Genomic DNA, 24699 nt, shown 5'->3' with positions numbered 1-24699 from the left:
CCTAGGAATAAATCTAACCAAAGATGTAAAGGATCTGTATGCTGAAAACTATAGAAAGCTTATGAAGGAAATTGAAGAAGATTTAAAGAAATGGAAAGACATTCCCTGCTCACGGATTGGAAAAATAAATATTGTCAAAATGTCAATACTACCCAAAGCTATCTACACATTCAATGCAATCCCAATCAAAATTGCACCAGCATTCTTCTCGAAACTAGAACACGCAATCCTAAAATTCATATGGAACCACAAAAGGCCCCGAATAGCCAAAGGAATTTTGAAGAAGAAGACCAAAGCAGGAGGCATCACAATCCCAGACTTTAGCCTCTACTACAAAGCTGTCATCATCAAGACAGCATGGTATTGGCACCAAAACAGACACATAGACCAATGGAATAGAATAGAAACCCCAGAACTAGACCCACAAACGTATGGCCAACTCATCTTTGACAAAGCAGGAAAGAACATCCAATGGAAAAAAGTCAGCCTCTTTAACAAATGGTTCTGGGAGAACTGGACAGCAACATGCAGAAGGTTGAAACTAGACCACTTTCTCACACCATTCACAAAAATAAACTCAAAATGGATAAAGGACCTAAATGTGAGACAGGAAACCATCAAAACCTTAGAGGAGAAAGCAGGAAAAGACCTCTCTGACCTCAGCCGTAGCAATCTCTTACTCGACACGTCCCCAAAGGCAAGGGAATTAAAAGCAAAAGTGAATTACTGGGACCTTATGAAGATAAAAAGCTTCTGCACAGCAAAGGAAACAACCAACAAAACTAAAAGGCAACCAACGGAATGGGAAAAGATATTCGCAAATGACATATCGGATAAAGGGCTAGTATCCAAAATCTATAAAGAGCTCACCAAACTCCACACCCGAAAAACAAATAACCCAGTGAAGAAATGGGCAGAAAACATGAATAGACACTTCTCTAAAGAAGACATCCGGATGGCCAACAGGCACATGAAAAGATGTTCAGCGTCGCTCCTTATCAGGGAAATACAAATCAAAACCACACTCAGGTATCACCTCACGCCAGTCAGAGTGGCCAAAATGAACAAATCAGGAGACTATAGATGCTGGAGAGGATGTGGAGAAACGGGAACCCTCTTGCACTGTTGGTGGGAATGCAAATTGGTGCAGCCGCTCTGGAAAGCAGTGTGGAGGTTCCTCAGAAAATTAAAAATAGACCTACCCTATGACCCAGCAATAGCACTGCTAGGAATTTACCCAAGAGATACAGGAGTACTGATGCATAGGGCCACTTGTACCCCAATGTTCATAGCAGCACTCTCAACAATAGCCAAATTATGGAAAGAGCCTAAATGTCCATCAACTGATGAATGGATAAAGAAATTGTGGTTTATATACACAATGGAATATTATGTGGCAATGAGAAAAAATGAAATATGGCCTTTTGTAGCAGCGTGGATGGAACTGGAGAGTGTGATGTTAAGTGAAATAAGCCATACAGAGAAAGACAGATACCATATGGTCTCACTCTTATGTGGATCCTGAGAAACTTAACAGGAACCCATGGGGGAGGGGAAGGAAAAAAAAAAAAAGAGGTTAGAATGGGAGAGAGCCAAAGCATAAGAGACTGTTAAAAACTGAGAACTGAGGGTTGATGGGGGGTGGGAGGGAGGAGAGGGTGGGTGATGGGTATTGAGGAGGGCACCTTTTGGGATGAGCACTGGGTGTTGTATGGAAACCAATTTGTCAATAAATTTCATAAAAAAAAAAGATACAAAAATATGAGAGTTTTCCTTCTTTGTGACCTCTCTCTAATTGCAATGGTATTTTCTATTTGTTATTTAATGTTGCTGTAAGTAAAAAAAAAAAAATTAAACTATTAGCATGAATTTTACTGTCCATCTTTACATTGGGGATTGCCAGTTTTAAGGGCAAATACAAGAAATTTTAATTCATATGTGGAATCACCAATATTGTACACTTTGACATAATAGCTCTAACACACATATATATTTTGTTCCTACCAGAACCATGTAAACACAAACAAAAGTAACTTGAATGCTTTCATATCACTTCATGATGCTCATCCATTCTAGCAACACACTCAACCTTTGCCCTACTAATGTGTAAGGAAGGACTGAAAGGCAAAGCAGGTATGGGTTGCTCTACTTTCCTAGTATTCTCATCATCAGTGTATATATAATTGGCTAAGATAGAAACATTACACAAATAAGGAAGAATATGATAGGGTTCCTTTGCTGCTTCTGTTTCTCAGAACACCATGGCCTTCTTACTGCATTTGAAATGGAAATTATGCTTCTTCTTGGGGAAATTAGTTTCCTCACAGATAGATGCAAACACAGCTTGCACTCATTTTAAGTCTTGATAAACCCCACACACACTGTGTGCCCATCTGATTTCTGTGCTCATAGGGCATTGTGAATGCTATATGGGAAAGGAGTAGTGGGAATATATGGGAAAGGGATGTAGGCATACATTGCACAAATCTCTTCTGTTCTCTGGCATGCTCTCTGCACCATCTGACTTTGTCCGCAAAATGCAGGTTGAAAGGTACAAGAAAAACATGATGGAGACAGTGGAGTCATAAACTGAGTGTGGAGTTCTTCTGAATGCAGGGCCTTAAGAGCTGCACAGACACATGCCCATGAAGCTACCCTTGCATGAATGCCTCGGTTGCTATCAAAAAATATGCCATACATTTGAAAATGATACCAGTTTATATGGTAAGTGAAAGACGTGTTTGAGTAGAAAGAAAGAAATGTCTATTTCTTGACATTTCCTTCGTTTCCTCTCTTTTACTTCTCATTCCTCTTGTCTTTCCACATACTCTACATGAGCCCTTTCTTCCCACCTAACTTCTTACTTAACTTAGCAAAAATGTCTGAGTTCAAGGAATCTTTTTTTTTTAAAGTTTATTGATTTATTTTGAGAGAGAGAGAGCACACATGTGAGCCAGGGAGCAGCAGAGAGAGAGGGAAATAGAGAATCCCAAGCAGGCTCCATGCTGTCAGCACAGAGCCCAATGTGGGGCTCAAACTCATGAACAGTGAGATCATGACCTGGGCCAAAATCAAGAGTCAGATGCTTAACCAACTGAGCCACCCAGTCGCACTTGAGTTCAATAAATCTTAACAGTGAACACTTACTTCAAAATTAGAGGTGGTTAAGATTTCTCACTCATGTTGGGGCACCTGGGTGGCTCAGTTGGTTAAGCATCTGACTCTTGGTTTCAGCTCAGGTCCTGATCTCAAGTTTTGTTGAGTTTGAGCCCTGCATGAGGCTCTGCACTGACAGTGTGGCGTTTGCTTGGGACTCTCTCCCTCCCTCCCTCTCTCTCTCTCTCTCTCCCTTCCCCATTCACACCATCTCTGTCTCTCTCAAATAAATAAATACATTTTAAAAAAATTAAAATTTCTCACTCATGTAATAATTCAAAGGAAAGATATATATCAAATTAACAGACAGCATGCTGCAGTTGTTCAAAACTCAGATAGTAGACAGAGCCTGATATTTATTAGCTGTTTGGGTTTTGAGTTAATTCCTTAATCTCTCAAAGCCTCAATTTTGTCATCCATAAAATGGGGAGAATAATGTAAAATGTTAGCAACAATTCTGGCTGATTCTTTAAAATATTTAAAACAAGTCCAATGTCAACAATTAATTGTTGTTAATAATATTTTATCTCCTTTTCTTAAAATGTATGCCTTGTTTTAGTTTATTTTATACATAATTTTATAAATTTATAAGAACCTGAAAATAGCCACTAAAATATATAATTCTTTGGAGGTCACAGCTGGGGAATATAAGGACAACAATCTAAGTGATAATATTCCCTTTTGATATATTTGTGTTATTGTATTACCATAAAAGAAAATTACATAAACAGACTGGGATTTTTTTAAGTAATCTCCATACCAAGCATGGAGTCTTTTGCAGGGCTTGTACTCATGAACCTGAGATCAAGACCTGATCTGAGATCAAGAGTTGGATGCTTAACCAACTGAGCCACCCCGGCAGACCTGAAACAGATTGGGATTCTTAAATAACCTTTCCACATCTGTAATTGCAGGAGGCAGAATAATAACTTCCCCACAAAGATGTCCACCTCCCAATCCCCAGAATCTGTGACAGAGGGACTTTGTATACAGGGTTCAATGGAGGCTCTTGAAATAGGAAATTATCCTGGATTGTCCAGGTGGGCCTAACATAATTACAGGGTCCTAATAAGGGAAAGAGAGAGGCAGGGGTGTCAGAGAAGGAGGGGGGAGTATGGTGATAGAGAAGGGTCAGAGAGAGATATAAGAAGCCACACTACTGACTTTGAAGATAAAGGAAGGGATTAGGAGCGAAAGCATATGGGTGGCTTCTAGAACCTATAGCAGGAAGGTAAATGAATTCTCTCCTAGAAGCCTCCAGAAGGGACCCAGGCTGCAACACCTTGATTTTAGCATAGTGAAACCCAACTCATATTTCTGACCTCCACAACCATAAGATAATACATTATTTCCTTTCAAAAGAGGATTTACTTGATCTATTGCCACATCAGTGGTGAGAGAAGTTCAATTTACTTATTAATTAAGTAATTAATTTATCATTGAAGAACACTTGACACGCAATGCCACATTAGCCTCAGGGGTACAACATAGTGACTTGACAAGTCTATACCTTATGCTATGCTCACCACAAGTTTAGCTGCCATCTGCCACCGTACAACACTTTTATAATACCATTGACTGTATCTGAGAAGTACTTTCTTAAACTTTTAATTCTAGTTACTTACTTTTTACATTTTGTAGTGCAAATTGTCTGAAAACTAAGTGGTGGGACATTCTTTGAAGTAAAGGACATTGTACTTTTCAGCTAAGATTATGAATTTCACAGTGTGGATGGGGAGAAACAGTTCTCGATGTTTTAATTTTGTTTTGACACAATTATATGCCATTTTTTCTAGTTATAATTTAGTCATAAAGACTATTTTTTCCTGTATTCAATTATATTCTATCTTTTAAAGTAATATATACAGCATTCACAGAACCACGACAGTGAGACTGCAATTAAATTTGTTTTTTTAATTGTAAAATATCCATTTAAATCATTTTCCTTGCTTGACAAGCACCTGTTCAAGGAAAGAACAGCTCCAAACTAAAATAGAACATGTTGAAAAAGATATATCCATTTGTGTGTGAAATCCTAACATCCTTATTTTAGTTTTAAATAGTAATATTATGTCTCTTTTCCATTTTTCTTATAACAAAAACCAAGCTTCTCAACTGAAAATAATGTGTCTTTAAGATAGTGGCAATTATTTTTAATACAGCATTTCATCTCCTTCAAGATGTAATTAAGTGACATTCAACCAAACACTTTGTACTCTTGATCTGTGGCCCTTGCTTTGGAAATCCAAAATAAAACTGGCCTATAATAAGTTCATCTGATATTTTGGAAAACAAACTCCACGCCTCTTAGTGGGTTCAAAGTACATTTAACTTCTATACAATTTTGCTTAAAGGAAGGATCTTTATGGCATTTCTTCAAACAATCCATTCTCAGATATAAGGATATTTCTAGTTAGATAGTCTCATTGGTGAACATAATAGGTTCACCAACAAATTTAATGAAATTCAACATCTTTAGGATTCATTGAATAAAGGAAACCTGAATTTGAGGCAGAGAGGGTGGTTTCATGTTCATAATCTTATGTTCTGATTAATCAACACTCATCAATTAAAGAAAAAAAAAGAAAAACTTTGAAGATGGGCAGACACTAGTTAAAATCAGTATAGAATACACAAGAGAACCAGGCTGAGTCACTGTTACCTTCAAAGGTTTATATCTAGATGTCCAAAAAAGTCATTTTTTATATTCTAAAAGTAGTTTTCTGTCTAAATATTTTTTGTTGATAATAAGCTATTTTCTTGACAAATCTCCATTTTTCCCTTTTCTAATGAGACATCATGTAAATAGTTTTTGTGTAAGATCCACTTCATTTTCTTTAACATAGCCTTTGGAATGAACATATTAAAAGAAAAATATGATGAAGATCAGGAGATACCATTTGTTTTACTTAGCATTAGACTTCATTTGACTTAGAACCACACATGATGAATATAAATGAGTAAAAGAGAGATTTTTTAGTGATTTCTTAAAGAGGATAAATCTTCAAAAAGTAACATGCTGGGGATACTAGAAACCATAAGATAAAACAGTTTTAAAAAGAGATTAAGAGTCTAAAAAGATAAATGATGGAGAAAAATGTTCTGCAAATTGGTTCTATCAAAGATGAAAAATGACTACAAATCCATTTGTTTAGAGCTTCTTGGAATTGCATCATTACTGGAGTGAAAACATAATACATGCCTCAATTTCCTTTATCTCCTTCTGTAAAAGTCAACCTACAGATAAGTGCAAAATCCGAGAAAGGTTTTGGAGATGGAAAGCATGATTATAATGCTGTTGTTGTTATTTAGAAAAAAAATAACTGGAAATTTAACTCCCATTATTTTCCATCATATGAATTTCTATAATTTATTAGTGAGATTCTCTACTGGAAAAATAAATTAATTCAATTGATCATTACATTTGTTACAAGCAATTTAATAAAAACTTTGAAAAGTAATAATAGCACATTTTTATTATTTATAGTAGAGTATACAAGTTTCTGATTCATATATTGATTATTGATAAGTTAACTAAACAGAAAGCAAAGCTTTCAAATAGTAATATCAACAGTTTCCATGGTAGAAATTTTAAGTTTTAATTCTTTAATTTATTAATGTTCTCATTTCATATAATAGTACAAATATATAATATTAAAACAAATATGTATTGATTTAAATTAGTGACAGAAACTACAGCTGACCTACTTTTTTATGATAAAAAATAGTGACGGTTTCTTTAATAACACTATTTTATTAGAGATCATCAAAAGTTTATAAACTGGTGTATTTATCTGAAGTTTTAATATTTTCCTCATATTTCTCCTTTGCATTCTTTTGTTAACAGAACATCCTATTGTTGACTATATTATATCAATTATGATGACACTGTAAAATAATTTTTGAAATTATTGTTTTCCTTACTAGATATTGAAAGTCATGTGGTCACAGATTATGCTTCTTCTTTTTTTGTTTTTAATACCCACAGCACCAACATCATGCATGAGACAAAGTGGGTACTCAAGATAAGTGTGTTTCTCAAAAATATATGAATGAATTGGAGGCTCCTGAATGACTCAGTCAGATGAGTGTCTGACTCTTGATTCTGGCTCAGGTCATGATCCCAGGGGCATGGGACTGAGCCCTGCATCAGGTTCTGTGGTGAGTGTGGACACTGCTTGGGAGTCTCTCTCTTCCTCCCCCACTCATGCACTCTCTCTCTCAAAAAAAATCATTAGACATTAAATGGATAAATTTTTATTAAGGATTGATTGAATTAATGGGTTTGAATAGTTTTATACTGAGATTACTACCAGTAAATCAAATATTGCCTGTTTTCTCATTTTAAAAACCATTGTAATTTTCAAACATCTATTAGTCAATATAAAGACAAAAAAAAAAATAAGTAAAGATAAAGGTTCTACCCAAAGTGAAGTTTTGCTCTTTTTAACACACAGTATATGGACACCAAGATCATACACGTGAATAAAAAGCAAGTTAATAAGATCAATAAATCAAAAGGAATTAGAGAAAGTGAAGACAGATTAGGAAGCAGATTAGAAAGATATTTAAGAAGGACAGAGCATGGACTGAAATTTCAAGAATTATTAGGGTATGGAAGAAGGAAGAACATTTGAAATTTGAAGACAACTTATATAACAGTCAAAATGAAGAGGGAGAGATAGATTTGAGAAATCATCAAAAAAATGATTTGATGAGACTGACTATGAGTAGCAAGTGAAGGAAAAAGAACGAGAAGGCAATTGAGTCAATGGATTATTATTTGGAAGAAAGAAAATTATATGGCCATTAGCAGAACTGGGAAGCCAGAGAATAATTTTATGAGAAGAAACCATTAGACAAATTTCATTGCTGTGCAAGAAATAGATCTTCAACAATATACCAGAGATGATTAGAAATCATTGCCTTGATCAGAGTCAGAAATTTAAGAGTGGTAGCCATTCTTAAGAGGTGCTGATTGAAGCAAAAGAAGGCTAATTTTCATAAAAGACAGGAGTAAATGGTTATATCTTGGGTCTCAAAAATCTGTCCATTCAATTGGGGGGAAAGAGGAGAACAGAAAAACCCCAGGTAGTATCATTGGGCATAAGGGAAAAAAGAAACTTAATAACCTGTTAGGCTATATCAGGATGGAGAAGTACATATGAGGAAAATAGAGAAGAGTTACAGTTAAAACAATATATTCTCTCGCTCTCACTCTACCCCTCCCCCTCTTGCTCTCTCTCTCTCAAAATAAAAATTTAAAAAAAAAAACAACTTTAAGGGGCACCTGGATGTCTCAGTCAGTTAAGTGTCTGATTCTTGGTTTTGGTTCAGGTCATGATCTCAGTTTGAGAGTTCGAGCGCAGCATCAGGTTTGTTGCTGTCAGTGAAAAGCCCACTTCACATCCCCTCTCCCCTTCTCACATTCTCTCTCTCAAAAAGAAGCATTTAAAAAAATAAATAAAAGAATAAATGAACTTCAAAAAATAGGGCATTAAGCTCAGGCTCCATCAACCGAATCTGAGGACATTCTGATCCCAATCTTGTCTCTGATCTTCACGTTCCATTCAATATTGATTTTGCTTGGAAATGGCCACCAATTTTCCTCTTGTGTGCAACTTTTCCTCTTTTGTAAAGGTGCTTGGCTCACCTGGAGCTCCAAATGCAAAGTGTTGACATCTCAGAGCAGATGCTGAGGCTATCCCTTCTCTCAGACAAAAGTGGAGTAGTCTATACCATTGGTTCCATATTCCTTATATAATATTCTTTGCCACTTTTTAGTACAAGCTTGCTAAAATCACATTGCTGAATTGTAACTGTATTTAACTTCACAATTTGTTCTCTTAGTACTGTATTTTGCACCCAAGACTTTTCTTTTCTCTTTTGCTTTTTAACTGATTAATTCTGTAGTATTGTATGACGAATGTACAGCTATTTAACTTGACTTTTAATTTCTTACATGTGCTTCTAGGAATCTTTCATACAAATATGGAGTAGGAAATCATTTGAGTAACATCTAGCATAGTAAATTCAATGTGACTTCAATGACGGGACCTCATCTGTGTATCCTGTCTGGCAATTTCTTTCCCAGCCTTGGATCTAGCTACAAGTGTTACTTGTTATCCAATGGTTTCATGGGTTAATTGGACCCGCTATTTTTCTGGTAGGATACAGAAGGATGTTTTCTATAGGTTTTGAGGAAAGATATTTATGACACTCTTGTCAGAATAATTAATTCGATGGATGAAGTCATATGTAAGAAGTAAGGGTGAAAATGTTGATAAGGAAATAGATGTAGTTTAGGTGTTTGAATTAAACACTAAAAGGATAGGTCCATAAACAAAGTCCAGTGGCTTTAGTTTAGGTGTTTACAGCTGCAAATTTTTTTTAAAAGATTATGATTTTTCTAGCAAATAACTAAAAGAATAAAATTACCACATAGGGACATTTTATGGATCTGGGTAGGTCATAGAGAAATACTAATACCATGGAAAAGAAAATCATCTAAATATATTCTCCAGTTCTCTCACCTACCTCTCTATTAAGATTCATTCATTCATTCATTCATTCATTTATTTTTGAGAGAGAGAGACAGAGCATGAGTGGGGGAGGAGCAAAGAGAGAAGGAGACAGAATTTGAAGTAGGCTCCAGGCTCTGAGCTGTCAGCACAGAGCTCGACGAGCGGCTCAAACCTAGGAACCGCGAGATCATTACCTAAGCTGAAGTTGGACACTTAACCAACTGAGTCACCCAGGCATCCCTCTACTGAGACTTTTTATTTTTTTAAAAAATTTTTTTTTCAACGTTTTTTATTTATTTTGGGACAGAGAGAGACAGAGCATGAACAGGGGAGGGGCAGAGAGAGGGAGACACAGAATCAGAAACAGGCTCCAGGCTCTGAGCCATCAGCCCAGAGCCTGACGCGGGGCTCGAACTCACGGACCGCGAGATCGTGACCTGGCTGAAGTCGGACGCTTAACCGACTGCGCCACCCAGGCGCCCCAGTCTACTGAGACTTTTTAAAGGCAAAAAAGAATTAGTTTTTTATGATGAAAATGCTCACATTTAATGTGAAATTATTATAAGTCAGGTAGTGTTCTGAGCACCATACTATCTGAACTCATTTAATACCCAGAACAACTGAAGGGTTAAGATTGTGAACATCAACATGGAAAATGGGAAATATATTTGTTCATGTGCACCAACTAGTAAGTAGCAGAAGAGTAACTACAATACCAAACAGTCTAAATCCAATGCCCATATTACAAAGTGTGTTTTAAAAATTGAAATGGAGAGCTTTAAGAACATAAAAAAGAGGAAACATTTTATGGAAGACAGTATCTTTAGGAGACTAGGATTTATTGTGTACAGTGAACTTAGATCAAATGAATCTTCAGATACTATTAGAAGTAGAAAGCAGATAATCTTTAATAGAATCATTGAAATGAAAGTGAGGGTTAATAAGAGAGCATTAGAACATTCATTTATTCATTCAACATTTCTTTTTTAATATCCATTATAGTGATAGCTTATCCTTTGCACTGGAAATATAGTAGTAAAAAGGAAAGCTCTCCTCATCCATAGAATTTATATTTAGATGGAGAAGTCAAATACAAATAAATACACTATTAATCAAAGCACTAATTATGGAAAATGGTAAGTGCTGGAACAGCAACACGACAGTGTGACATGATGTTGATAACTGGAGGAAGAGCTGTACTTTAGAGAAATAACGACAGAGGATGGAAGTTGGGTTGGAATTGCAGAATCTGGAATACAGAATCGGGAAGATAGAACAGAGGTGACAGAAGGCCACTTGGGGCAGAGCTCCTGATACAGACAGATGGAGACAGACTCATCTGTTTCTCCCTACACAATGAGGTTGAGAACTTTAATGGGAAATTCTAGCCCTTCTGTGCAGGAATGTCTCCTGCCCTCCTTTCTTCCCTCCTGCAGGCAAAGCCACAGGCCAGGGCCGCTATTTCCCTCACCCTGCCTTCCTTGTCTCTCTTCATATTCTGTTTATGCTACTGGAGCACCAGGCATATGGAGTGGGGTCAGTGACTTTAGGGGTCTGTCCAGTGGCCACTACACCTCATGAACTTCTGGGTAGCTGGAATCGGTTTCCCTTTTAGGAAAACATGTGCCAAAGTTGCTGACAGAATCAGTTAAATAGTTATCATAAACAAAACAAAACAAACCACAATTTTTACCTGAAAAAGACCTAATTTGAGGATAATCCAGGGCACGGTTACTTTGAATAAGGTAGGAAATTGGGTCACTGGTTGAGAATCTGGTGACAAAAGAATATAAGGGATGCTGAAATAGACATAGTAGTCACTGACTCAGTTATATCCAGAAATCAATAAAAGAATTGTCTAGCAAAAATGATGGTGGATCAAAAACTAAGTTCATTTGTTAATTATTAATGGTTAGGGTTAACAATATCTAACTTGTAGTTTTCAAGAGCTAAAAGTCATATATAAACTCTACTGAAATATAAAACAGAATTGAAGTTTTTAAAAAGTAATAGTTAAACATAACAGAGTGAAAACCCGATCACATCTGTAGGAAGTGAATAATGCTTTGCAGATGTAAGGTTTGATAGGAGAAAGAAGGTAGCAAAATGGTCTTTTTTGGCAACATACTTCTTAGCGTGCTTTTATATATCATAATGAGTTTGGGGATTTATACTTCTGAAAACATTGAAACATTATTTATATTCATCAACAGAAATAACTAGAAATGTTAGATAACTTCAGTTCAAAGTTTGGAGGACTTCAAGTGCTCATTTCACTGTTGGGTATCACTCACCCCAAATGACAGTAAACAGCATTTCATTCTGGCATGGGATTAGGCTACGATCAACACTGAAATTAATCAAACTCCCTTGATTAATCAAAATTATATGTTATCATCCTGATTGCAATCACCTATCAAAGAATCACTTTGCACGGTAATTTGTATAAAATGTAATCAGTGCCAATGAACCCAAGCCTGGAGGTCGTGCACCTAAAAAGAGCTAGTTTATAATTTTCCATTACCCTCAATCTCCCTCTCCCTGAAAGAAAAAGAAAGAAAGAAAGAAGAAAGAAAGAAAGAAAGAAAGAAAGAAAGAAAGAAAGAAAGGTAACTCAGGAGGGTAGATGGGAATGACTTACTTCAAGCTTTCTAACTGTGCTTTACCCCACAATGGCACCCATATAAATAAATGCCTTATCAAAGCAAATAGATGGTAATTGTACTGAACAACCTATGCTTATTCAATTAATCACCTGATGATATTGTCACTTTTAACTGTAAATTCACAAGAACAAAGTTGTTTTCATTGTAATTTTTGAGTCGTTCTAATTTTATACTGCTAATATCTCATTAAAATAGGTTAAACAAAATAAATAATCTTATGAATTTGAAATAGTTGAAATTAAGAGGTCCCTTTCAGCTTAAAGATTTCATTAAAGCTTAGTCCAAGACAGCTAAAATCTTCCTAATGTCGATCGCAAAGAGTCATTTGTTAAGGATATCATATAGCTTCATTTTGCTTAATTCACTTTACCTATTCACCGGATTTAAATTAGTTTCTCTAAAAATCCATCTTATTTTAATAAAAGCAATATGGTGCAGTGGAAGGTGATCTTGGTCAGCTAGAAAGAACTGAAATCAAGCTCATGCCCTGCAATCAACTAGCCCTATAATCTTTTTCAAGTATATAATGTTGTCCCTTTCGCCCTCAGTTTAGGTATAGATGAAATGAAATGTTGTACTCCATAATCCCTAAAGAACCTTTTAGATCACAATATAAAAATGCAAAATAATGACTTGTCTTAAAGGCCGTTTAAAATCAAATCTATGCATATACACAGATATGAATATATTTCTTTAAGACCCTTCCACCTATACATCATCTCTGTTAACATTTTGACATTTTAATTTTTTCCTTTCAAGGCTTTAATCTGGCATGGGCTATTGTCTCCCCCCATTGCATGCATCTCTGCAGAAATTAGAGAAGTTAAACAGAATTACAGATTCCAGGATTAAATAGATGGAACAGATTGAAGTCTACCTTGAATCTGATGTGTGGGTTGGGTGGGTGGGGGCAGGTGGGTGGTGCCTGCCACTTGGAGCAAGTAGAGCCTGGAAGGAAAAGAGAGGAATTGAAAGAAAATTGTAATATTCTGCTCTTGCCTCTTGCCTCTGTTTCTTTGGGACAATGGCTACACGCCTCTTCATCAGGGAAATCACCAGCAATAATAGCCCGGTTTCCTGGCAATGGCAGAATGTTATCAGGGCAACACAAAAGGCTTGCTAGGGGAGCAGCTGATGAAGACTGTTGTAGGCTGACTGGTTTTCCCAAGACAGACACTTCATCCTCTCAGCTTCTAAGACCTAGGTAGGGATTGACGGAGTTTGACCTGGGGAGATTACTTCCTCCAAATGGTGCATCCCTTTATGAGTGGTGTGTGTGTGTGTGTGTGTGTGTGTGTGTGTAGGGTAAGCCATGTGGAAAGATTTACCTGGTATTGTTTTTCCTCTCTGCATAGAATGACAGCTATATCTTGACGGGGGGAGGGGCAGATAGAGAGGGAGACACAAAATCCGAAGCAGACTCCAGGCTCTGAGCTCTGAGCTGTTAGGACAGAGCCCAATGTGGGGCTCAAACTCACAAACTGTGAGATCATAACCTGAGCCAGAGTCAGAGCCACCCAGGTGCCCCAAATAAGAGCTATATCTTAAACTCAATTATGTGCTTTGTAAACACTATAAAGTATAATATACTTTCTTCTTTCTAGGATGGTGACTTATGCAGACACAAAAGCCAATGCTACTGTTAAGGAATGGTTATTCACTTATTTTATATTTATTACGTATCTGCTATAGAACAGTCAATAAGTTAGGTATATGCAAATAAGAGAAAATAAGGAGTTTCCAACCTAGAAGAATTCACAGTAGTCAGGCAGTATAAATGCAATACAATGTGTTCTGCTATAGTGGGGATGAGCAAAATTACTTATGGAGTCCATAGAATAAAACAATTAACTCTGTGTAAGGAAGGCAGAAAAGATGCACTGAAGAGAGGACATAATCTGATTGGAAAGCCTGACTAGGGGGTTGTTGGCAAAGACAGCAATATTATCAAAGCCATGAAAACAGAAAAGAAAAAGGTGTATATGGTACCTAAGCCCCTGATGCCAAGTTACCTATCACCAGGTCATGAAAGCAACAGGAGGCAAATACCTAGAACGAAGATGCAGAGATATAGGAAAACACGTAGAATTTGTTTTAAAGGACTTCAGATGCCCTGAGGAGTGTAAACTTGATCTTATAAAAAGACGTGCACATCTAAATCTTTAGGTAAAATTTCTAAATATGTCTGATTATATTTGTCTTTTAGAGAAATTATCTTGGAGAGGTTAAAACTGGGGGGATGTTGGATAATATTTAAAAATTGGGAGTTACAATGATCTACCCAAGAGATGATGAGGTATTGGACAATGATTGAAAGGATGCACAAAAATAAAATGGGTATAAATGCATGCATGATTAGATTAGGATCTGAGGAAGAGTGTGGGTTGAACATGGACCTCCTTTATTTAACACAATGCTTGGCCTGGAACAGACTGTCAATATATGTTGTAAGAAAATGAGTTGGGATTTACAAATGGAAGAAAGAAATTTTCTAGCAATTCTTCCCCGTTCTCCACCTCCCATCCTTTGCCACCCTAAATATAAAATATTTGTCTACTCTTCTTCAGCTTTCATTGCCTATTGACATACTATTCTTTCTTTCTTGCTTGCTCTTATTACTCCAACGTTTTGCTCTTGACTCTGTACAGCACATATGAGTCCTAGTTATAGGCTAGTCTCTGTAAAAGGAAACTTGAGAAACGTTCCTTGGGAATTAGAGAATGTGCTTAACGTAAACTTTCCACATGGATGGGATGAGGGCAAGGATGAGAGTCAGTTCCCTCTGTCTCACTGGGGAAAGATATTCAGTGATTTTCTACACAAAATTCCCACCATATATATTTCTACTTGTTGGGATTGTATCTTGAGGGTTGATATATTAATCATAAAATATGCAATAGATTTTTATAGCTGTGGATAGTTAGCATGTTGATAATGTTGATTTCAAAGTAGTTCATCAAATTGGTGTAGGTAGGGGAGAAAGAATGACATTGAAGTAATATATTTAGTAAGCAGGGGAAATGATTAGACCTAACATCAAAATTTTTTAAATGTAGTACAATCAATGACTATCAAAAATATCACAAATCATGAGATCGTTAAACTAAAGCAAAAATTCTCATATAGAATTTCAAAAACATCATTTAGATTTTATTGATTTAAATCAAATTACTTATGCTTCTGGATTACTTTTTGAACACATTCAATACATATTTCAAACTGCATTCAAAAGTGATAAAAATAAAAGCAGAAAATAAGCCCAACTTTTGTGAATTCTTCTGTAATGAAATATTTCTAACTTCCATTATATAACTTTTATGACTCCCCAGTTAACCTTTAAACAAAACAGTTATTATACCCTATTATTAATCAGGTAGAAAGGCTAGATATTATTCCTCCACATAGTTTCAATACATTCCTACATATCTCCAAAATAATATTTTCTTGATTTTTCACATAATCCTGAAACATCCCTGAGCTTATGCAGGTTCCATTTTCCAAGTCATGAAACAAAGACATCAACACACTAACAACAATCTAAAAAGTGAAACATGAAATGTAATTTGGTCTGTCACAGTTCTCTGATTGACAGAACATCTTTAGATTGACTGAATATATTTAGAATGTCTTTAGAAGGAATGTTCTCTAACTGAAAGCAGGACACCTTGATAAAAAAAAATGTAAGAATGCAAAAAATAACAGTCAAGGTTACTCTATGTATTTTTTAATAGTAAAACTGTTATTCATGCACCCCTAACATGTGTCCTGAATTTGAAAGGAGAGAAAGTAAGGAAAGTAAAACACATATTCTATTGCTATAGAAAAAAACAAAACAACCCAAAATTTGGTAGGTGTGGATCCTGATCCCCTGAGTCATACTGATACTCCAACATCCTCACCTGTAAAATGGAAATAACTCTCTTATTCACCTGTTGTATAAAATGAGAACAGTCAAGGTGGACATTCTTCCAGACTGTAATGAGGCATACAAATGAAATTTATTATTATAAACTTTACATTTATTTTTACAGAGCTTAGGAAAACTTTAAGTAAATCTTTCAATGGGACTTTCTTACATTCTTACCCTAAACTTTCCATTCTGAGGTCCTGTTCTTAGACTTTACATATACAATGAGTTCAAACAGCTCTAACAATCTCCTTGAAAGTGCTTGCTGCCACTGCTAGGAATTTACCCAAGGAATACAGGAGTACTGATGCATAGGGGCACTTGTACCCCAATGTTTATAGCAGCACTCTCAACAATAGCCAAATTATGGAAAGTGCCTAAATGTCCATCAACTGATGAATGGATAAAGAAATTGTGGTTTATATACACAATGGAGTACTACATGGCAGTGAGAAAGAACAAAATATGGCCCTTTGTAGCAACGTGGATGGAACTGGAGAGTGTGATGCTAAGTGAAATAAGCCATACAGAGAAAGACAGATACCATATGGTTTCACTCTCATGTGGATCCTGAGAAACTTAACAGAAATCCATGGGGGAGGGGAAGGAAAAAAAAAAAGAGGTTAGAGTGGGAGAGAGCCAAAGCATAAGAGACTGAGAACAAACTGAGGGTTGATGGGGGGTGGGAGGGAGGGGAGGGTGGGTGATGGGTATTGAGGAGGGCACCTTTTGGGATGAGCACTGGGTGTTGTATGGAAACCAATTTGACAATAAATTTCATATATTGAAAAAAAAAAGTGCTTGCTGCCCCAAGAAAAAAAGAAAGAAAAAAAAGTTTCAGCTCTCTCAGCCCCAACACAGATGTTCCTTCATTTTCCCTGGCCCTCCCTGCTGATTTTTACAGTAATTATGGAATGTTTCTTTGGTGCTGATATTTTATTTATTTTCCTAATTTTCAACATTTATTTATTTTTGGGACAGAGAGAGACAGAGCATGAACGGGGGAGGGGCAGAGAGAGAGGGAGACACAGAATCGGAAACAGGCTCCAGGCTCTGAGCCATCAGCCCAGAGCCTGACGCGGGGCTCGAACTCACGGACCGCGAGATCATGACCTGGCTGAAGTCGGACGCTTAACCGACTGCGCCACCCAGGCGCCCTTATTTTCCTAATTTTCAAGAACATATTTTGAAACCTTACACAATTTCTATAGCTCAACATGTTTTCAGAAATGGATGAGAGGTTGTTTGCATCTTTCAACCCCCCTGATTTCTATGGTTATCTCAAAATGTGTTTCACGTCACTGAGGGGAATCATTTCTGCCTCTCTGTCTTCCTTCGTTTCTCCTCTGAGAAAAACTAAATTGCTAAGAAACTGTAAATACTTTAGTATGTCCCATTCCTGTGAAAAGGGTATGTTTTCCCCTAGGAATTAGTGAATGAATACAATATTTTCCCATTGTTTTCCTTTCCTCCAATCAGGAAGAAAATCAAAACAAGCCTCTTGGGTTCTGTTACAGTTTTCTACCTTCCCACCCAATGAACTCATTAATAATAAGTAACTTCTGCTGGACTCACAGGTGAACTAAGAGCATAGCTATTGGCATTTCCTGTTCTTCAGGCAACTATTTCCATAATTATAGAGATATCTGAACTGTGTGCTACCGTGAGAAGACAAGGCTATGGGGAATTGAAACCAACTAAATATTTAAGCAGTCAGTGCCACTGAAGCTACCAAACCCTAAATTCTCATTCCTCTAGCGAAGTGCTGCTCAAACTATGCAGCAAAGGACCATTAAAAAAATACCCTATTTGGGGGCGCCTGCCTTCAGCCTAGGTCATCATCTTGTGGTTCACAAGTTTCAGCCCTGTGTCAGTTCTGTGCTGACAGCTCAGAGCCTGGAGCCTGCTTCGGATTCTGTGTTTCCCTCTCATGCTCTGTCACTCTGTCTCTCAAAAATAAATTTTAAAAAATTAAAAAATTAAAAAAAACCCCTATCTTTAACGGACCAAAAAAATGGTCCACCAACACCTGAGTACCACACATGCCTCACGGGGTGAGTTTGACAACATCTGAATTACTGTTCTACAATAAGAATCCTCTGATAATGCACTTAGAAGTTTCAACATTGATAAAATGTTATAAATTTTCTATATGCAGTTTTTTCAGTTTCTCTACTTGTCATGCATGTACTGGCAATATGTATTTCACTAATGGGGTTCAGGGCAGGCCGCCCCAGAATGTGCCACTTTGGCATGTGGGTTCTTTCCAGCTGAAGATGATTAAGGCCCAACAGATTTAGGAGGAGCTTTTTTTTCCCCTACCTCCCCATTAATTGTCTAAAAGAATTTAGATGGGGAGCCTGTACCAACAAGGGAGCTACTGACAAGGATAGTTTCTGTTGTTGTTGTTGTTGTTGTTGTTTGATTTGGTTTGGTTTTTAACACAAGAAAGACTTCTCACAGCATGGCTAACATTTTTTCACCAAACATTTGCTCCTCCTATGAATTGTCTTCCTCCCCTTTGAAGCCTAAGACCACCACCCCTTTCTCCTTAGCTCAGGGTGGCAAGTGAGAAATTTGCCTGTCGGAGCCTCACATCTTTGGGATTCCCTTGTGCATGAAATTATATGTATTTTTTTCCTCCTGTTAATCTGTTTATGTCAATTTCATTATTAGGCCAGCCAAAGAACCTAGAAGAAAAGAAGGGAAAAGCTTTCCTCCCACCGTCACAAAGAGGTACCATGCTAAGGATCAACATTTGAATAGGAATGTTAAAGAAGAGCAATTAGAAATAATCCCTGAGAGCAGTAAAAAGCAGTCTCATTTCCATTGGATTAAGAGTTAATGCATAAACAGTCAGTAGAGGAATTTTTTTGGTGTGCAATAGATATCAGAAGCCAAATGCTGCTGCCATTTTCCAGGGTTTCTTTTGTTCCATACAACCTAAAAGAGTTAAGTCCAGGTGATTGAAACAGATAAACTGTCATAATAGCTTAATTAGCAACACAGAGTAATCTCTGCAAAAAGTTTATGACAAAGGGTCATGAAGAGAAGAGTTATGGAGGGTTATGGGTAACTCTCCTGTGTTACTATGGAGGGTAAGTCTCCTGTGTTACTCAATAGTCTTTTATCATCACCTAACCTCAGGGGACTACACTTCCTCATTTGTAAAGCTGATAAATCACACTGTCTGTTTAGTGAGTCCCTTTCATATCTAAAATTATAGACTTACTTCTCCCTTTAAAATGAATAGTCTCCCAAGCTTCAATTATAAGAAAGACCCCATGTCAAAATAAATGAATCACAATTTGTACATTCTTTACTGGAATTTTCCCAGAAAAACCTACCATTGATGGGAGCATTACTAAAGGCACTAGTATAAAGTAGAATATACTGTCCATTCTTGTAACCATTTACTGGAACCTTTAGTCTCTTGATTAGGATTGTGAGTCATATATGAGTTGCCTAAACTCAAATAGATGGGATGCAACATTCTTCAAAAGTTAGAAATTTTCTCTTAATATGTTGAAGTCTTGATCTGATTTCATGTTTCAGTAGATAATTACAGTACAATAAGTGAAGCTTCAGAAACAGTAAACTTGTTTTATTCTAATGTTTTGCATGAGTAGGGATCAGTTCTACAATGCGCCTTTATAAAGAAAGACTTAATGAGACGGGGAGAAATCCAGCTGAAAATAACTCTGAGAAGAATTTGAAGGATGAAGATACTAATATAAATTGCTGTCAAAACAGGGAGAGAAAATAAAGACTTCCTGTGAACACTGAAGCCATTAGGGACTCTGAGGCATTTTATGTTGAGCCAAAAGCAAGTGAAGGAGAAAATACTTTGGAAGAGCTTTTGGAAATTGTCCAAAAAGAATCGGAAGAGAATTTTGTGCCTGTCCACAATAAGTGATCGAATTGAAAAACAGAGATGGAAAAATTCAATGAGAGTGTGGAAAGATTATTTCCCAAGCATTTTGTTGGAATAAAAGAATATATCCAACAGAGTTATAATGATCTAAATAATACACTTCAAACTGAGTTGCAACCCAAGAATATTAGATCCATGCAGTTCTAGAAATAGGTGGTTCTAAACACTCTAAGGAGATGGTATATAAAATGCCTTATATGTTTCCTGAACAGCACGATCATTTGCAATCTCGTCTACTCCCTTTGTGTATTTTTCCACTGGGCTGTTCAATGGTTTAAGCTGGCAGACAGTTCCAGTAGAGCAGACTGTTAATGAATGAATGTGGTTTTATCATGCCAACGATTTGGACCAACCGTCTTTATCAGAGAGGTCTAAGGAAATAATGGTTCAGTTTGCTTATTGAAAAACTGTTTCATATATTATGGACTATGTGAAACATCTAATTAATCCTTAGAATTTCTCAGATAAAAAATACTGTCAGAGTTCTCTGAATCAGCCATTTAGATTTTATAATTGAATTTCCCACAAAACACGATATTGTATGAGATTGCAAAATGATATACACCTATTAAAATGGAACACACAAACATGCTTCTTACTAATTTAGATACATACTTTATATGACTTATTTCAATGAATTGCAACTTACAGGATAAAAATAGGCTTATGAATCACTCACTGATTTAAGCACTAGGGAGTTTGTCACATCTATTCCTTTTTTCACTTATTGATATGTCAACTTTCCATTTTTCCCTTGCCCTTTTTCTTTACCAAATTTACTGTACTTAAAGGTACTAGAAAAACCTTCCTTGAACTACATTTTCATGTTGGCATTTACCTATTGAAGACCTCAAGTAGATTAAAACTTTGAGTTATATGAAACCCAAGTTCAAATTTAATTTACTATGTAAATATATATAAACATGTTCTACATGCTTAGACCTACTCATCTGTGCTCCCTTGTTATTTTGCAGGTAAAGTGTCCCACACTTCAAGATTACAATTTTTTCGGCCCTGACAATGCACATCAGTCAAACCTACCAACTTGCTCTTTCTCTACAAATTAAAGTGTAGTCAGCTCCACATTACTCAGAATATTTTACCCTTTGCATTGTGTACAAAATTAACATACAATAAATTAAATGGTAAATCTTTCTCAGGAATAATTACATATGTTTAAACTGACTGAATTTAAAAGGTAAATGAATAGAAATCTGGCACTAGGGAGGGAACACAGGCAAGCAGCTTTTCTCAGTTAATGTTTGCTAAAAAGGAAAGATAGTTAAAATTGTATTTTTTGAGCTTTTTTTTTTAATGTAACAAGCCCTATTTGGGACTTTAATATTATTTTCTCCTATAATCCTCAAAAACATCCTATAAGATATGCATGAATATTCATTACTTAAAATAAATGACAAAGCTGAAATTTAAATCATTAATCTGACTTGTCATTACAACGATACTGCTTTTACTAAAATACCGCACTAACCTCTCAAAAATCTGTGTTAGGCATATTTCAAAGTGTCCTATGCACAGTGTACCATGTTAATACTCTTACAGTTGATTCAAAAATCATCATAAGTGTATTGAACCCCAGAATGTATTTGGGAGCAGAAATCATTACACACACACACACACACACACACACACACACACACACATATATATATCCATAGGTTCTAGTGGAACTAATTCTTAACTGATATGCTTATACTTTGTGCAAAAATTGTTATAGTAGTCAGAAAATCTTGCTTCCATTATTTGCCTCCCATAAACCCACCATGACCCACGTATTTGGCAATTGCCCACTTAAATTTCCTGCATGCTTTACCTACCTGTCTCTTTCCTATATGAAATGGATGTATAGTAGTCTCCCCACCCACCCTTCAACCTTATCCGCAGGAATTAAGTTCCCAGACCTCCTAGCAGATGCCTGAAACCATTGATAGTACTGAATTTTACGCATACTATGTTTTTTTCCTGTGCATACATACCTAGGGCAAAGTTTAATTTGTAAATTAGGCTTAGTAAAACATTAACAATAATAATAAAATAGAAAAATTATAACAATATACTGTAATAAAAATTATGTGAATGTGGTCTCTCTCTCTCTCTCTTTTTTTTTTTTACTATTTATTTTTGAGACAGAGAGAGACTGAGCACAAGTGGGGGAGGGACAAAGAGAGGAGACCAAGAATCCGAAGCAGGCTCCAGGCTCTGAGCTGCCAGCACAGAGTGAGATGTGGGGCTTGAACTCACAAACTGCGAGATCATGACCTGAGCCGAAGTTGGACACTTAACCCACTGAGCCACCCAGGTGTCCCTCTCTTTGTCTCTCTCTCTCTCTCTCTCTCTCTCTCTCTCTCTAAGTATCTTACTGTACTCACTCTTCTTGTGATGATGCGGGATGATGCATCAGGCTGATATTGATCTTCTGATGATTTGTTAGAAGGAGGATCACCACTAGGGACCACAATTAGCCTCTGGTGACTACAACTGGAAAGCAAAACCAAGGTTAAGGAGGGGATTACTGTTTATCAAAAAGAGACAATAGGAGCTCCCGGAGGGGTGGGTTGGGGCTCAGTTTTTAAATGTTGGACCCTTGGTTTCCACCCAAGTCATGGTCTCACAGTTCTTGAGATTAAGCCCTGCTTCAGGCTCAACATCTTGAGATTCTCTCTCTCCCTCTCTCTCTGCCCCTCCCCTGCTCATTCGCATGTGTATTCTCTCTCTCTCTCTCTCTCTCTCTCAAAATAAATAATTTTAAAAAGCGAGAGAGAGAGAGATAATAAAGAGGATTCTCTGCAGAGAGTTAGAGACAGGATATTTAATTGTCTTAAATTCTGTATCATTTTAGTGAAGCCTGTGATATCACATTCCTTATTTGAATACTGCTTTTGCCACCAATTAAGGTGGTGAGAGCAGCAGCAATTCCTAATCTTTCCTTTTGACTTAACCACTTCTTTTTCATTGGGAGGTCATTGGAGAAACAATTACCTCACATATTCATATTGACAAATATGTAAATGTCCATTATGAAGGACAGTTCTCCCAAGTCTGTAGAAATTGGTAGAATATGCTCAGATAGGGTCTAGATCTACATATATACATATCATTAGGAAAATTTGTATTGGTTGGAAACTCTTACAGTGATCCTCAGAGACCCCTGCTTCCTGGTGTCTACATACACTTGTAATACCCTTCCCTTGCCTGTACTTACTTAGTCATATCTGATAAATAGACAAAGGAAGAAGTGATTGGATGTCTCTGCTGATATTCAGTTATAAAAAGATAATGGCTTTCTTCTTGAACACTCTGTCTCTCTTTGATTGTTCTGGGGAAGCTAACTGTCATGTCAGGAGGCAGCCCTGTGTAGAGGTCCACATGAATGAATTTGGAAGCAGATCTTCTGAAGACTGCCAGTAGTCTAATGGGAAAGTTGGAGACAGATCCTTCAGCCCCGGTTGTGGCTTGAGATGACTGTACCTCAGCCAACAGCTTGATTGCAACCACAGCAGAAAGCTTGAGTCACAGACACTCAGAAGCTCGCACTCAGATACTTAACCACAGAAACTATGAGTTTTTAATTTTTTTTAATTTTAAGCCACTAAATATGGGAGTAATTTGTTACACAAAAAATTGATAACTAATACAGATTTTGGCTCCAGGAGACAGATGTCATTATAATAAATATCTGAAAAAGTAAGAATAACTTTGGAACCAGGAAGTAGAAAGATGTGAAAAGGATTGCAGTTAACTTGGTAGGCAAAGCTAAAATTTCATTAAGTAGATTTATCGTAGAAATGTGCACTTTGAGGATGCTGAATCTAAGGCTCAAAGAATAGGTGATTGTTATATAAAGACAGAAATGTAGCAACAATATTGCCTGCAGTTATGTGGAAAGTAGAGAGTATACCCAAAGGGGGTGATTTAACTAAGGAGACTTCTAAGCGAAGTATTAAAGGTGCCACAACTGTTTCTTTAGCTGCTATAGTAAAACACAAGAAAAAAAAATAGATAAACGGAAATAAGGACTGTTAAACAAGAAGGAGCCAAGATTTGATGGTTTTATAAATCCTCAACCTTTCCAGATGGCCAGCGATACTAAAATTAAGGAATAGCTTTTAAGCAGACATAAAATCCACTCTACTGCCAGGAAAACTTGGTCAAAAGATGAATCCAAGGGTATTACTGTAAATGTTTTATAATACTTCTGAAAGATCAAAGGCCATGTCTCTGTATATTCAGTCACACAACAGGCCCTTTGAAAAGATTAAAGGTGTGCTTCCAGGATCCTCTTGTCAAACAATTGAGAAGTAGAAAGCTTAAGGATTCTTAAGGGCTCTCCCAGGATGAACCCCAAATAGATCCGTGCTTCTCTCCCAGGGATTTATGGGTATGACTTTGCCTGATGAAGAAACATCACCTGCTTTGACTAATGAGCATAGAGGTGATACTGATTGAGAAGAGGCCTTTTTTTTTTATGAAATTTATTGACAAATTGGTTTCCAT

General features: G+C 36.6%; 1 pseudogene; it reads right to left on the bottom strand.

Annotated features, from left to right (window-relative positions):
- The window catches only part of LOC122484313, a 138706-nt pseudogene that overhangs the window by 74201 nt on the left and 39806 nt on the right, over nucleotides 1-24699 (bottom strand).

The sequence above is a fragment of the Prionailurus bengalensis genome, chromosome D1 (assembly GCF_016509475.1).
Source record: "Prionailurus bengalensis isolate Pbe53 chromosome D1, Fcat_Pben_1.1_paternal_pri, whole genome shotgun sequence".
Classification (NCBI taxonomy): domain Eukaryota; kingdom Metazoa; phylum Chordata; class Mammalia; order Carnivora; family Felidae; genus Prionailurus; species Prionailurus bengalensis.
The sequence above is the reverse complement of the archived record's forward strand: the minus strand, read 5'-3'. Positions and strand labels throughout refer to the sequence as shown.